At 38.8% G+C, this 15,660-nt stretch overlaps 1 pseudogene; it reads left to right on the plus strand.

The window, feature by feature from the left end:
* Positions 1–2,247: 2,247 nt before the first annotated feature.
* Positions 2,248–2,366, plus strand: LOC111731565 (annotated as a pseudogene).
* Positions 2,367–15,660: the final 13,294 nt, after the last annotated feature.

Raw genomic sequence — 15,660 nt, forward strand, 5'->3', positions numbered from 1 at the left:
ACCCAACATGTCCTTCCTCTCTCTTCACTTTACCAACTCTTTTCTTACTTATCTATCCTCTGCTAAAGATGAAAACTCTATCTTTCTATATTCTGACATGATCATTCCATAATCTCGCTAAATTAAAATAAAAACATCTTTGATAACGCTCTGGACAATGAGACAAAAATCTAAATTCTCTGGCTTGGCATTTAAAATCTGGCACCTGCCTTTAAAATCTGGCACCTGCCTTGCACAACTGAGTTTAATTTCCTGTTGCTCATCTTGCTTTGCTGCTTCACCTCCACGGCCCACCACAGACCCTGTCTGCTCTCAAACCACGCTCCATTCCCTGCATGAGACATACATGCTCCCATTCACCTAAAAAAGGGCCGATCTAGAATACGCTTTTCGTCTATCTGTATTTGTTAAATTCCTACTGATTTCCCTGCCCATGAAGACTCTTTTTACTCTCCCTTCCATTTGCACAGTCATCTTCACTGTCTCGCCTCAGCTTTCATGTCAGTTATCACAGAGTTCTGCTACAACATTTATTATATGGTACCCTAGTCGTTTGTTTATGTGTCTATCTTTTCTGCTTCTTTAAGCTCTTCATGCATCAGGATTGAATCTATCCATCTCCATATCTCCTGTGCTGAATGAACATAGATACTCAGTGACTATTTCTTGAATGTATAAATGAATTTATTGAATTTGAAGGGGCAAAACCCCAAGCTTTCCTTCCTAGTGAACCAAGGATACCAAGATACTACTTTCCTCCTTTGTTATTAATATGCTCATCTTGCTTCTTTGCCTTTCTTGTCATCAATTATTTTTTTAACTAGGTGTTTGCAATAATGGTATTTTCGTATACACTTTGTGTCATCTATCTGCAATTATGACATCGTAAATCTGAAGGTTTGTGTGGGACTCTTTGAGGTTTTAAACGGAGTGTTATAGATGAGTAGTCTTTAAATTGACTATTATAGATGAATATCCTGAAATCAAATTTATCTTAAAAAAATAGACTCCCGGAATGTTGTCAAGTATAATGTGTGTAATGGCGTGCACTCTCTTCTTTGCTCTCTTCAATTTTGGTCTACACCTCTCTGTTTCCATTTTACAGTGTGTGAAACTGATCCACTAAGCTAATTATGTGATGGTGAGAATGTGATTGATCATAATGTTGCCTTTAGAAAAATACCCCCAAAATCTGGCATGTGAAAAAATCCAAATATATTTTAAAATTAGAAATAATACAATGCCTAAGTAAAACAAACAAAATCCCACAAATAAATCTTCTCTGAAATATAAAGCTCCAGATGGTTTATAAGCCCTTTTCTGGAAAATAAAAAAAAAATTATAAAAGAATCAATTACTTATAAATGTATAAATGCTTCACATTTTCCTTAAGGTATTTTATGTGGATACAGTCATCACTCAAAAATTTAGTTTTTAATTTAAATTTTAATACCTATGTATGCTGATTTTTTTAAAAATGCTGCTATAAGAATACATTATAAAAACAAGGTAGTGGCTCTCTCAAGACAGAAAAGTCTTGAAATTCTTTAACTATAATTAGGTAAATAACAATGTACTGGAAAAAGTTCATTTAAATTTTCCAAAACGCTTTTTCCCTCTTATAATATTCCAGGTTTTACAAATAAGTTTTAAAGAATAGAAATGTGCAGAACAAAAGAAAAGAACATTTTCAGGCAAATCAAAAAAAAGAAAAATTAATAAGGATTAAACATTTTCCACACTTTGTTCAAAAGTGCATGTTTTGATTTTGTTCTCACTTAAGTAATGGGAAATTATAGTATGAAGCCCACATTAGTAACTACTTTCAATAGTCACATTATCCAGGATTACTGGCATTAAATACTAAATTAGCATTAGCTGACTCCTATTGTTTATAAATTAATTTTTTTCTGTTTCTGTGAGTTCTATGAATTACATTATATAATCTCCCTTCTCTCAAGGGACATGGGCTATAACAGTGAAAATAACTGTGGCCTAGGAACTGTAGACTTAGTAACAAAATGTGATTTGCCACTAAGTGGCTCTGTGTCCTTGGATGAGTCACTGAACTTTTGCTGACTGTCTATTAAAGGCATTGGATGGAACTAGCTGATATGTGAGGTATTTTTAATTCTAATACTAAATGACTCTTCTTGGGCTTGTACTAAAGAGGATTATGCCTTATGACATACCTCTATTCCATACCTAGTCCTTTCTATACCATTTGTTTGTATTAAGACTCTTGTAGTCTACGGCCATGCTATCCTGAACAAGCCCAATCTCGTCTGATCTCAGAAGCTAAGCAGGGTCAGGCTTGGTTAGTACTTGGATGGGAAACCACCTAGGAAGATCAGGTGCTGTAGGCGTAAAAAAATAAAAAATAAGAGATTGTAAACTGACAAGGTCCTTGCAATCTGTGAGGTCAACCAAGGGTTGCCTCGCCTAAAAAATAAATAAATAAATAAGACTCTTCTACTTGAAAGTGACTAAACCTTTCTCAAACAGTCTGAAGCAAGATCCTCCACCACTTCTGGCTGCCATGTTGATAACTAGGATCAAGTCTCCGCACAGCCCAGCTAGAGATGTGCTGAGCTTGATAATAGAGAAAACAAAACAATCCTAAATTTGCCTCAAAAATTAGCAAGTTCAGCAGAGGCTGGGCAAATACCCTTGGGATTAGATTTTGAAGGTGCTTGACAAAGGTGGCCAGAAAAATAAATCTCCTGGATAAGGAGATTCATTGATTTAGGGTTATACTTTTGGAATATAGAATTTCGCCTTGGCAAGGGCTTCAGGACATAATATGCAGCCTTTGATTTGGCAAATAAGATTGTTCCTTTCTATCCTAATCGAGAAAGGTGAACGGAAACAGTTTACAACCACATGGTGTGGACAACAATATACATTTACAGTTTTGCCCAGTGCTATGTAAATTCTACCATAATATAGTCCGAAGAGATCTGGAGCATTGACTACCCTTTGGAATACCACATTTTTCTATTGCATCAATGATAATATGCAGATCAGGCAGGTTGAGTAAGAATTGGCTAGCATACTGAAAGCCTTGTTAAGACACATCAGAGGACAGGAAACAACTATATGAAGATTCAGGGGCCTGTCACATCAGTAAAGTTTCTATGAGTTCTGGAGGCAATATATTCCATACTTAGAAATACTACTTCTGCCCAAATACCAGGGGGCAGACTGCGTGGACCATATGATCAGGTGGGCTCTATGATTTTGAAGGTGTCTGTGGTAGAAAAGATGCAGGGGAGTTTATGGCAAACCCAATTGGAGAATCTCAGTGCAGGCGCCTGGCATTCTGAAAGAAGTCCAGTCTGTCTGCAGCAGAGAAATATATACCAGTAGAGGTGATGACTGAGGAAAGGGAGAGTTTATAGAGGAGAGTAGAGAAGGGCAATGATGAATACCAGTTGCAAGAAGGGCTGTCATTGTCTTACGAAGAAAGGCCCATTAGAATCCTGGAGGGCTACTTGGATCTCCCTTCTGGAAAGAACTTGACATTCAGCTGTGTGGAATGCAGACAGCTGACAGCCTCCAGCAGTGGTGCCTTCGGAGTATGTCATAACTTTAAACCAAAGCCATATTCCTTCCTGGTGGTCCTCAAAAAAAAATAAATAAAAAAAAAATAAAAAAAGAAAAAAGACTGAGAAGGGTGGGAGCACCAAGCTCTGAACATTTCTTCCCAATGTGGAATTCCTCTGACATGCAATCCAATCCCCAATGTTTCACAATCTGAGATTCTCCCTGCCCAATTCGGCTTTCTCTACTTTCCTATCACAGATCTCAGATTTATATCTTGGTTTAAAGGCTTTCCTTGCCCAGTCCTGCTTCCTCTCTCTTTATCTTTCACAGGTGTAACTCCACTTCCCATCTCCCACACAGCCTAAAACCTCTTGCAGTCCTGTCTTTACCTTAGCATTTATGTCCCAGTCACAATAACTAACTTGGTAGAAATTCTGATTTTGGCTAAAGTCTACATTGCCCACCTGCTTCAAGAGCACTTGAACTTTCCTCCAGCGTGGTTCACGGAGATTGTTCTCCAGTGCCCCATTCGAGCCAACACCAGAAATTTTGCTTCAGTTACTTTCACTTTAGCTTCATTTCTGAAAAGTGCAGGGCAAGCCATAGTTCTGTGGTGAACAGACTGGAGTGATAATTTAACCTTCAGGAGTCCCTTCTTTACTACTTTTTACATGTGTATGAAAATAAAATTTAGTGTTCCTTGCTCCTTTCTGGTTTTATCTTGTGACTGCTCTCTGTCAAAAAAGTTTCTGATTAGATGGTGAGAAGAGCCTTCAATTACCACAGAAGGATGTACATGTGAGAAAGATGGTGACTTTGAATGTTAAGCATAGTTTTGCATCCTTATGTCTTGTGTTTCCCGTCTTATTCTGAAGTTAAATTCTCCAAATATTATTTTGAATTATTCGTTAGTCTCTTCCTTTGTCTCAACCGTACCCCTGTCAGAACTTTGAAGATAGTTTCTTTCACTGATTTTAAGAGGGGGGTCTTGTTTCCTTTTACTTACCCTCCCATTTTTTTTTTTTTTCCTACTGGTCTCAGTCTTTTCCTTAACTTTTATTAAGCTATCTTTGAGTTCAGAAGGCTGAGAGAATTTTGCTTTTAAGAAAGAAAGCTTGCCTACCAGCCAGTTTTATATTTTTCCCCAAGCACTCAACAGTCTAATCTTTTTCCCATTTAAAATGAGAAAGAGTTTAGCAAGAAATTGACTTGATGTTAGGACAGGAGCTTCGGGAAGCTCTAATCTCAGTGACAGCTTTAACAAACCAATCCTGCTCTCTGGCCTCCTACATATTGAACAAGACCTGCCTTCTGGCCCTCCAGGTAGGAAAGTTAGCCTCTAAAGCACATTTGTGAGGGCTCTGTGTTCACTTTTTCTTATGGTTTTCTTTTCTGTACTTTTCGGATCTTGAGTCTTTGCAATATATTCCCTACTCTTTTAGATGCAGAAAAATTTAGAAATGGAATTGAACTTTGGTTGCCTTTGAAATACTTGCTCCAGTTTTACTACCTGCGCAGCATCCAAATTGGTAACATTTGAAAATGTTTTGAAATTTTGAGTTTTTAAAGGATTGTCTTGTTTTCTCTTTTCTCTTTTCATAGGAAGAAACCAGTGGCAATTTTTTTAGGTTAAGGAGGAGAGAGACTCTTGCCTCAGAGGAAAAAATAGTATTATAATTATCTGTAACATTGTCTGTTGTTTACCATTAATCATCCATGCTGGTGGTCCTCAAACTTTAGGCTCATGCTATCACCTGGAGGGCACAGTGAAACTCAGGTTTCTGGGCCCCATTCTTAGAGTTGTTTAACCAATAGGTAGGGGTGGAGAACTGCATCTCTAACAAGTTCTTATGTTGATGATGATGATGATGATGATGATGGTCTGGGGACCACACTTTGAGAACCATTAATTTATACTATTGCTATCATGACTCAATGGGATATTTTTTTAAAATGTAAAATTTCCAGGAGCATTCTTAATCGAACTCGAGTGTCATGAGCATTTATATCATAACTGAATGAATTTCATAAGGAAAGTAAAAAATTCCTGGTTTATTTTAGGACAAATAATTATTAAGATATAAAAACTGTCATTTATCTTCTCCATCTGATTGTTAGTATTACATTTTTTGTTTCTTACAGGAAAATACATGTGGAAAATACATATTGTAAAACAATAACTGGCAACTAAAAATATAATCTATTTTGGTAGCCTTTATTTTTCTTTTGTTTTCCCAAATATTTACTAGAGTCTGTTGCAATTTATAAAATTTTTCTATTTCTAAACATGGGGCTAATAATAAACACTTTATAGGATTGTTATAAGGGTTAAAAGAGAGAGTATGCATAGAATGCCTAACATAATGCCTGACTAGCAGCAGATTATCAAGAAATATTAATTTTACTCTGAAAAATCAGAGAAATAAGAGAAGGGAGGTAGAATTATTATCCATTAGATATTGAAGGAAGTGGAGATTTTTTTTTTTGAAGTAAGAATTAGAAAATAGGAATAACACCTTCAATGCAGAGTAGGCGTGTTATTTTAGACTGTTATTATAAACTAAAATTTTCGATTCATACTATTCCCAAATTCACATAATAGCATCAATAGTGGCTTCTGCATAGAAGTGTATTTGCATGTCAGGCACTGGGCTAAACACTTCATATTGTTTACCTTATTTCACTCCTGTAACAACCCTATGAAGTTGTCTTTTCCAAATTTTACAGATATTTGTTTAATATTATCTCCTCCTCTTACCTATAGCAAGAACTCCATGTGAGTAGCAACTATGCTTTATATCCAGCTATAGCTCCATGGCTTAAAAGAACACTTGGCCTATAGTAGGTGCTCAAGGAATATTTTTTTAAAAATAAAATCATGCATCAATGAAGGGAAATAATTGAAAGAAACTCTTCCCTGAGAGGTGAAGTAATTTACCTCAAGCCCCTGGCCAGGTTAAAATCCAGGCATTCTGACTCAAGTTTTTCCTCTCCTGACCCCTAACATACACTACAGAATATAGGCCTTTCTAAACCATTATTACAATATCTGAGTTTCTCTGTAACTTTCAAGTGGTAATTACAGTATGTGTAATATTGAAATGTGCTTGAAAAGAAATCTGGAATTTAGATAAAAGTTTAAAATAAGCTCAAGTTGAAGGTTGTGAGTCTTCGGTAGAGAATGGTTAGGAGGAGCAAGTTATTCTATAGTTGGATCTTGTTTTTGTGCAGAACCAGACTGTAAATGACAGGACATCTGAGATCCCCACTAGGAGGTTCTTTCATTCTCAAACTGCCTGCAGGCATTCCCTTAATAAAAGGTGCGACTGCAACTCCCTAGATCCATGTGCCTTCTAAATCTCACAGAGTATACAGCAATGGGGTAATCTTGATCCTTGACATCTCTTCCTCATACTCTGAATATGAGCCAAAGGAACAATAGTTAACCACATTACTGTTAAATAAACAATATCTGCACATTTACTTGGTTTAATTTTCTGTCATAAATCAAATGAAAACGATATCTTCCAATATAAGATTTCTCATTATCCTGGACTTCTTAAAAATGGGTCAATGTCTTCCTTTTAACAAAAGGAAAACGTTTTGCCATCACATTTTACTCCTATATCCCTTTCCCTCTAGCTTCAGTGGCAATCAGAAATAAATGCACCTTTATCAGCTTTGTTGGTGCACACTTCAAAATATGGCTATGATATTTTAAGCAAATATTGTTGGAAACTAATCCTCATTAACTTTAATGAATAGTTACCTCTGATATTTTAGTTTCAGATTAAGTGAATTTATTTTTGTCTCTTAATTTCAAGTGGGTTTTTTAACTGTCCCCTTCTTCTACAATAGTAGAATTCTTGATTTTTATCTGGCCACATGACTATAAGGTGGACTCTTCATTACTCAGCTTATCTTGCAGCCATTCATGGTCAAGTGACTAAGTTTTGCTAGATGAGATGTAAAGGTAGCAAGAGGCATTTCCAAAACATGTTCTTAGGGCGAAGACCCATGCCCTTATCTCTCTCAATCTTGGTACTTCTATCTGCTGCCTACAATGTAAATGTGATAGCTGATCATCTTCAACTGTATTAGTCTGACACCTTTTCCAAGGTGAAACAACAAGATAGAAGGAGCCAAGTTCCCCGTGTGATAGTATAGAGTACTTTGAAACATTTACATGAGAAGGAAATAAACTTCTCTCTTATGTAAGCCAATTATTAACTTGGGTTTTTGTTATACAAAACTGAACTGTTTTTGTATACAGTGTATTCTACTCCTATAATGTTCAATCAATATTTCTTTTCAATAAAAGTTAAAAATGAGGAAATTATAATAAGCCAAGATCTTTGGCAATAAGGACATTTCCAAGTGGAAATATTTTGTATCACTCTACAAAATAAAATAAGATTGGCAAAACTTTGAAATTTGAACAATCAGTTTAGATGTTTTCCCTCATATATAGTAAGTTATGACTTTCAGTAAATCTTATTCAAGTTTACACAATGATCACTTTTTAGGAGGGATTATTTCTCAGTCAAAATAAGTAAAATGAAAACAATCACATTAGTCTCTTAGCTTTGTGCAAAGTTACACTGATAACATATCTCTGATACACATCCATTCTTTATTCCCCTGAGACACAAACACTGAGAAGTTGTCTCTAAATAAGTCAGGCAAGAAGCTGCTGCTTCCAGGAATTTCACCAAATGTATACCTAACGGTTGGAATATAATTTTTGGACAAGATTATTTTAAACAATTCTTCAGTAGTTTATCTCTTTGAGATATGCCTTTGGTTATGAGTCACTAATAACAAGTAGTGATTAAACTTCAAAAGGTTGAGTTACTACTCTTCTCTTACTTGGTCTGTATCTTAAGCAGCTGTCCAGGGTACTTAAATAAAATTAATTACTATAAATACTTAAATTACAGATCTTTCCTTTTTTCTCTTGGATTCTGGGTTTGGGAAAAATGAAGATGCTTTGCAGAATAACTCAGTTTTTACTTCCACTTTCAAAAAGAGTTTGAAATTCTCTATCCTGAGAATAATGATAAACGATAAGGAAAATATTTGTAGTTGCCTTGTAATCTACGTTAGAAAGATTGTACAACACTTTGATAACATGTTTTCAAATACCATGATGTTTTGCTTATGGTATAAAGATAACATGATTAAAGATTATGTTTATATAAATTATGAACTTAAAGAACACTGACTCCGGTAGACCCCCAGTGAAAAATTTGAATTCTTAGAAGGTGGTCATCTTGTTCTGATAAATTACGTTCCAAGTAAGGGAGGCTTGGCACCTCCAGAGGTGGCTTATTCATGTTCTGAATAATGGAAAACTTCTTTCTGCTGTGGAATTTAATCTAGCTCCTAATGTGTTTCATCTTTGCATCCTTCGGGAGTATTATTCTGATTTCTGTATTCCCATCGCTTTCTTGGAGAATAGAGGGAAAATTAAGTTCCTGGCCCTAAATCTTCAACATTAAGTATTTAAATTGTTTTGCTCAAAACTATACCCACTTCCTGGATGAAAGTATAAGAAAACAAAGTACCTATTTCTGTGTCCTACATGAAATCAAAATCCTAAGTACAACATTTGTAATGATTCATGATTTTATAGCAAGCAATACATAATGAAAAAGTATATTTTCTTTCTTCAAAAAATACAGCAAAAGGAGAGTTTAAACATTTCCTTTCACCGATTGGTCGTAATGACAACTTGAGACTTACATACTATTAAGCCAGCAGTTCTTGAAGTGTGGGCCAAGGACCTTTTTGGAGTGTTGTAAGGTCAAAACTATTTTGTAATAAGACTCAAACATTATTTGCCTTTTTGTTGTTGTTGTTGTTGTTGTTGTGGGTGGTTGAACTGATAGTGCAAAAGCAATGGTGAGTAAAACTCTGGCCTTAGCATGATTCAAGGCAGTGATACCAAACTGTAATAGTAGTCACTATATTTGCCCCTGCCATATACTCACAGTAAAAAGCTGCCAGTTTCATTTCAGAATGACCTTAATGGAGCAGTAAGAATTACTAATTTTATTAAATCTGAACCCTTGAATGCATATCTTTTAAAAATTCTTTGTGATGAAATGGAAAGTACACACAAAGAACTTTCACTGCATATTTATAAGTAACTAAAAAAAATATTTGTGCCATTGTTTGAGTTGCAAGCTGAACTAGCCAGATTCCACATTACAGCTAACTTTTAAGAAGTTACTTCTTGTTGAGCATTGATGTAGTAGCAAAGAAGAACATCCATCATTAACTACTTGCCCTCGATACTCAATCAGTGTGCGGAGAAGTCATGATCTGAATCTAAACCTCCCATCCCTATCCTTTATCATGAACACTGAAGGTCAGTGTTTCTCAAATATGGTGCCTGGGCCAACGATATCAGAATTACCTAGGAATTTGTTAGAAATGCAAATTACCAGGGTCACCTCAGACCTACTGAATAAGATCCTATAAAGGTAATGCCCAGAAATTTGTGTTTTAATTAGCCCTTCTTGTGATTCTGATACATGCTAAAGTTTGAGAATCACTCCTTTAGCTGAAGAGAAATAACAGTTAAATAAAAACAGACTGATTAACTTAGCATGTACATAATAAAATCATTTCTTTGATTTGCTCTTTGATTAGGTTTATAAAATATCCCATCCTACTGAAAATGAAAAATTCAGGTAAAAATTCATCTAGTTCAGTTGTTTTTATTTTGGAAAAAAAAAAAAGTCAGTTCAAGATAACTAGTCATTTCTTCAATCAACCAAGTTATCAACAACCAAGTAATCAACAGAATTAATAACATTACAATTGCTAAGAAAATTTAGTGAAGAAATGAGTCCATTGGCTACATATTATGCCTACCTGGAGAAACCAAGTCAAACAGAAATAAAATTTCCACTTAGCATTAGGTACAATTTTCATCAAAACAAAAAGTAGCATGGGCTATTGGATCTGTGGACCAAGTACTAACTTACATCTTAGTGACTCTGTGCAAGTTCTAATTACGCTGACAGTAATAGGGGAACCAAACTAGAACCAACATTTGGAATTCTTTTATATTTACAGGTAGATTTAAAATTGTCTCCTAAAAATGAGAAATATTTCAACTCCAAAATCAAATCACTTCCATGAAAAAATAAGCAAAAGCAATTTTAAGATTGTTGTTTGAAGACAAATTAGTCTTTTGAATATGTTGAGAGTATTTAGTTATTTTCATTAAGTCTAAATTTAGCTTTAGTTAAATTCTATTAATTTGCACACGTTTTGGAATAATGTTGCCACAATATGTGAATATTTTAACTAAAAAATACTGCAGATTTGAGATCCTTTCCCACTCACCAAAAATTTTTAAGAAACAATTTCTCCTTCCCTACTGCCTGCTGCTGAACTGAAAAAAAAAAAAATACTGAAGGATTTTTCTTTTTCAACTAAATCTCTTCTCTTTCTAGCTATATATTTATAAAATCCTCTGAGAATTAGTTTAGCATAATAGCTTCAGATCTTTAGTGTTTGATATAGGTAGAATTAATATGAAAAAAATCCCCAGCACTCTCTTTATATATTATATATGTACATATATATATTATAAATACTGATTTATTAGATATTCTCTCTTAATTCCTTAGTTTGTCTTCTGGAATATCAAGAAAGACTATATTGCTAAGTTTATGTTATTTTTTTCTCTCCCAACAGTGTAGCTTTGCTTTGAATGGACTAGAGGACATATTAATATTATGGCAAATTTAGCAGTAAGAGATTGAATTCAATTTGGATTGAGGAGCAAAGATGGAAAATTGTTTAAATCAAATATTTAACCCCTCTGCAGAATATAAAATCTCCTTTACAAGATATGGAGAGACCTGAATTTTAGCTCATGGCTTGTCCTACGATGAAGACTCATCTCTCAGATTGTTCTAAATTATCACATGAGGTTTTTAGTAGGAAAAAAAAAAACTCTCATTGAAGCATGATCGCTTCAATAAAACACAATATTTCAGAGTAAGGCATTTCTTACCTTATTCATTACATATAGTATTTTTATTCTATTTATTTTGTTTTGCTTTATCATATCCTGATCTCTGTGTACTATTTTCTTCCTAAATATCTGACCAAAGCAAAGCAAAAATTAGATACAATCAAGCTTTGTAGCTCCTCTCTCCTACCTATCATTGGCAGCTTCTGACAGCCAATAGTGAAAATTCCAAATCAAATTATTTAACTCTAAGTAGATAGAAATGAATTTCCAGAGAATAGACATTCTTATCATATGAGCAAAAGGCACAGTTGTACACTGACAACAAGGATGAAGATGTAAATATGTAATTGTGAAAGCTGAGTATTTGTCATATGCATGTATTCAGGGTTAAAAGATCATAAAATCTTTCTCTATATCTCTACGTAAACTAATATGTAGATTTTAGAGGGGGGAGAATATAAAATGAGAAAGTATATATTTTAATGATTACTGGAGCCCTTGTGGTTGGATGAGTGCCAGGGCAACTTTCAAAATATTTCAAAACAGCTGCCAGCATGTAAAGATTTTAACTAAAAAAGCCAAGTAATGAAATCTGAATTACTAATGAGTGAATAAACTTATATTTTGCTTAAGGTCCTTAATGAACATGGAGATAAGCAGATCCAATAAGGAATTTGTCTCTCATACATGCAGACCAAACTTCTGAAACTATGCATGTGAGAACAAAATACTGAAACAGACTTATCATATGCATTTTAAGGTAACCTACTGTGCAAATCTTCTTTAAGTATTCTGTGTATTTCTATTTTAGAAAAGAAAGTTCCTGGAGGGCAGGAGCCATATTAATTCTCTTCAATATAGGTAGTTGAAAGCTTGGAACTTTGAAATTGAATGTGCTCATTAAGGTCTATTTTAATGTTATAAAGTAAAATCGAAGTAGCTTCAGCATATCTAGTTTTAAATATCTAACAACAGATCTCACATATTCTTTTGATTGGGATGATTTTACTTTTTGGGCTCTCAAGAAAACTTGCCCTCCAAAAGGGAAGGGAAGCAATGCCTCATATTTCTAGACCAGCTATTCCATAAAATAAGTAGTCAAAAAATATAATCGCTGGCCTTTTCTATTTATAGAATCTGTATCGAAACAATTAAAGAAGAATGGTGATAGTATCTATAAATATAACTCATTGTTGATTGCGTAGAAAGAGTTTAAAAGGGAAAGTAATTTTTTGGAAATTCTGCTCTTTTGGACAAAGAGGGTTTTACCCCCTTTGGCATCATTCGTCACATTAAGACTGCATAGGGATCAACAGGATCTACCTTAGAATGTTGCATTAAGCTATTGGAGTCCAAGCACAGGGAAGCAGGAGCCACTTGCTGGAAGCCTCCATGAACTGGTTGACCTAGAGACCAGGTGGCAGGCACAGCACCACCCCATAATGGGCCAATAATTCAGACAAATCCTATTTTATAGAGAGCCACTGCCTGCATCTATGTTCATTTTTAGCCTCATTCATCAGCTGTTTACTAAGCTTCCTTTGGCCTACAGGACTGCAGCCCTTGACCTGTGCAGTCAGAGGAAAATTTTTCCCAGCCCCTAAAATATTCCTGACCTCTCTAGAACTAGTGTTAGCTTCCAGTTCTTTCAACAGGAAAGTCTGCACTGGACCAAGGGATATTTGAGATCTCTTTAGATCCAGCTCTGAGCATGAGAGGTGAGGAGGGGAGAGTGTAGAGACGGAAGTCGAAGTTAACCCACGTCGCCTGGCTGTGGTCCTCCGAGTGGAACGAGGACTCCCATCTGTGACCAGATCCTTACGGAGTGACCTTCCCACCTACCCAGGCCCTCTAGTCCTCATCCCTTTCTCCACCCCCATCCGGGTCAATAACCTTGCCTTTGGCCTCTGAACAAGAGTCTCCGAATGAAATGCCGTTAAGTTAGAAAATGACCCCTTTCTAGGAAAGAGGGAGTCAGGACCTCGGTGAGGTCTTCAACTAACTCGTAGGATCCCCAGCACACGCCACAGATGCTCATTACGATTCTTTTTACGTGCAACATGTGGGGGATGAAGCGGTTTCATATCCCGTGGTATTATCTGCCGTCCAAAGCATTTTCTTTGAGAGGAAAATGGAAACGCAGCTGCACCATGGGCCCGGCCAGACAGAGCTAGGGCTCCCTCCCTCTGTCTCTCTTCGGCTGCTGGGTGCCTGAGGCTCCTCCAGAAACTGACTCGGGTTAGGGGACCGCAGAGGTGGCCTCGGCAGGCGCGGGACGCCACTGGGGCGCGAACCAACCTTTGTGAGGTTTGGCTGTTTCCTAAGAGCCATGAGGGTGGAAGGGGACGGCCAAGTCCGCGGCAATGGCAAGCGTCTGGCCCCTAGACCGTGAGCGGGGACACTGGGCTGGGCGATGTCTGCTGCTCTTGGCCTTGGCAACTTCTGGCCAATCGGCCCTACCCCTCTGGGTTCCAGTCGGCCAGCTGCGCCCCAGGCTTAAAGGGTTAAGCAGGTGCCTCGCCTGGCGAGGCGCTATTGGCCAAGGGCCGGGGCTGCGCGGCCGCGGCCACCAAGCTCCACCAGCACAAGTTGAGGCGGGCGCGGCGCGCGCGGTGAGCGCCGGGGCCACTCGTCCCCGGGCTGCCAGGCCAGGGCCTCCGCGCGCAGAAAAGGAAACGAGGCGATAACAAGATGCGGAAACCTAAAGCCGCAATAGCAAAGCGGGTCGTGGGTGGGGGCGAGCAAAAGGAGCGAACCCCGAGACCTGCGTTGCGCAGGGGCTGCACCCTCTGACTGGCAACTCCGGTCCTGGCTCGAGATCAGGAAGAAAGAGGAAGGAAGTGGGACAACAAGGGTCCGGGGCAGGGAATGGGGGAGTCATCGACTCCCACTGCCCCCACCTATCAGTCAGGCGAGAAGCGCAAGTTGTCATTAAAACGCCGCGCCCACACCACAAGCATCCCTGCTCACCCCCCAAAGAAGCACCGATATAACAATGTAGAGAAGTAACTGGGAGACACGAGGAAATAAACCCACGTGTTTTCTCTTTTTGTTTCCCTGGTGGTTGGAATTCGCAGAGTTCACTTCAGTTGTTGCTGCTAATTTATTCGTTTCATCGCTCGAAAGGGGCGTGCAGAGACGAATCATGGGGGGCACACCCGGGTTTCTCTAACCGGACCTACAGTTCCCACCTCATAAGTTTGTCCAAGACCAACCCGCCCGCCTATCGGGGGCGAGGAGAGGCCTTTCTTCTAAAGAGAACAAACTCTCCATCGCACAAAAGCGTCTTTTTCTCCCCCTCCTCTTTTGCACACCATCTCTCCCCGATAAGCAAGCATCAAGTTCTCCAATACTCCAACTTGCAGTTAGCAACCCTAGCGCTGTCTGGTGTACAGAAGGCCGGTAGAGAGGAGTCCCGGCTAAGAGGGGAGGATCTGCGCCCCGATTCCTGCACACGCGGGATGGAATCCAGGTTGCTGGAAGCCGCAGGAGGCTCGAGCCTGCCAGGATGGTGGTGGTTATTTCTCTAGAGAAAAAGAGGGGGTAGAGAGCGTCTGTCTTGCACTTTGGGTCGGAAGTGCACCGTGTGTGCGTGTGTGTGTGTGTGTGTGTGTGTGTGTGTGTGTGTGTGTACGCGCGCGCGCGCTCGTCTGTGTGTAGAGGGGGCGGGAAAGAAAGGCACCCTCCGCTGCCCGTCATTCCCTTGCACCGGCCAAGTCCTCGCCAAGCCTCCCGGTGCATCCTTCCTCCGCCACCCCCTCCCCTTCTTCCCTCAGCTGGGCTCGCGCCGCGCAGCCGAAGCAGCCAGTGAGAGCAACATCCTGGAAAGAGGGGGGAGCACAACCGCCCCCCAAAAGAGAAAAAAGGCCCCACCCTGACACGTTTTGCTGTTTGCAAGTCCCTCGCACGCCCCCCGCACCTCCTCCTCGCGCTCGAGGCCCCCCCAGCCCGCTGCGCGCACATCAAAGCGCCTCTCTGCCGCGCACAGTGGCCGCGGCTCACTAATGGGATTGCAGGCTGGTGCCTGGCTCCGCTGCTGCCGCCGCCGCTGCTCGCGCTGCTGCTGCTGCCGCCGCCGGAGCCCCAGCCCGAGCCCCCGCCAGCCCGAGCCCAGAGCC

Source organism: Pteropus vampyrus, unplaced genomic scaffold (genome assembly GCF_000151845.1).
Source record: "Pteropus vampyrus isolate Shadow unplaced genomic scaffold, Pvam_2.0 Scaffold384, whole genome shotgun sequence".
Classification (NCBI taxonomy): Eukaryota; Metazoa; Chordata; class Mammalia; order Chiroptera; family Pteropodidae; genus Pteropus; species Pteropus vampyrus.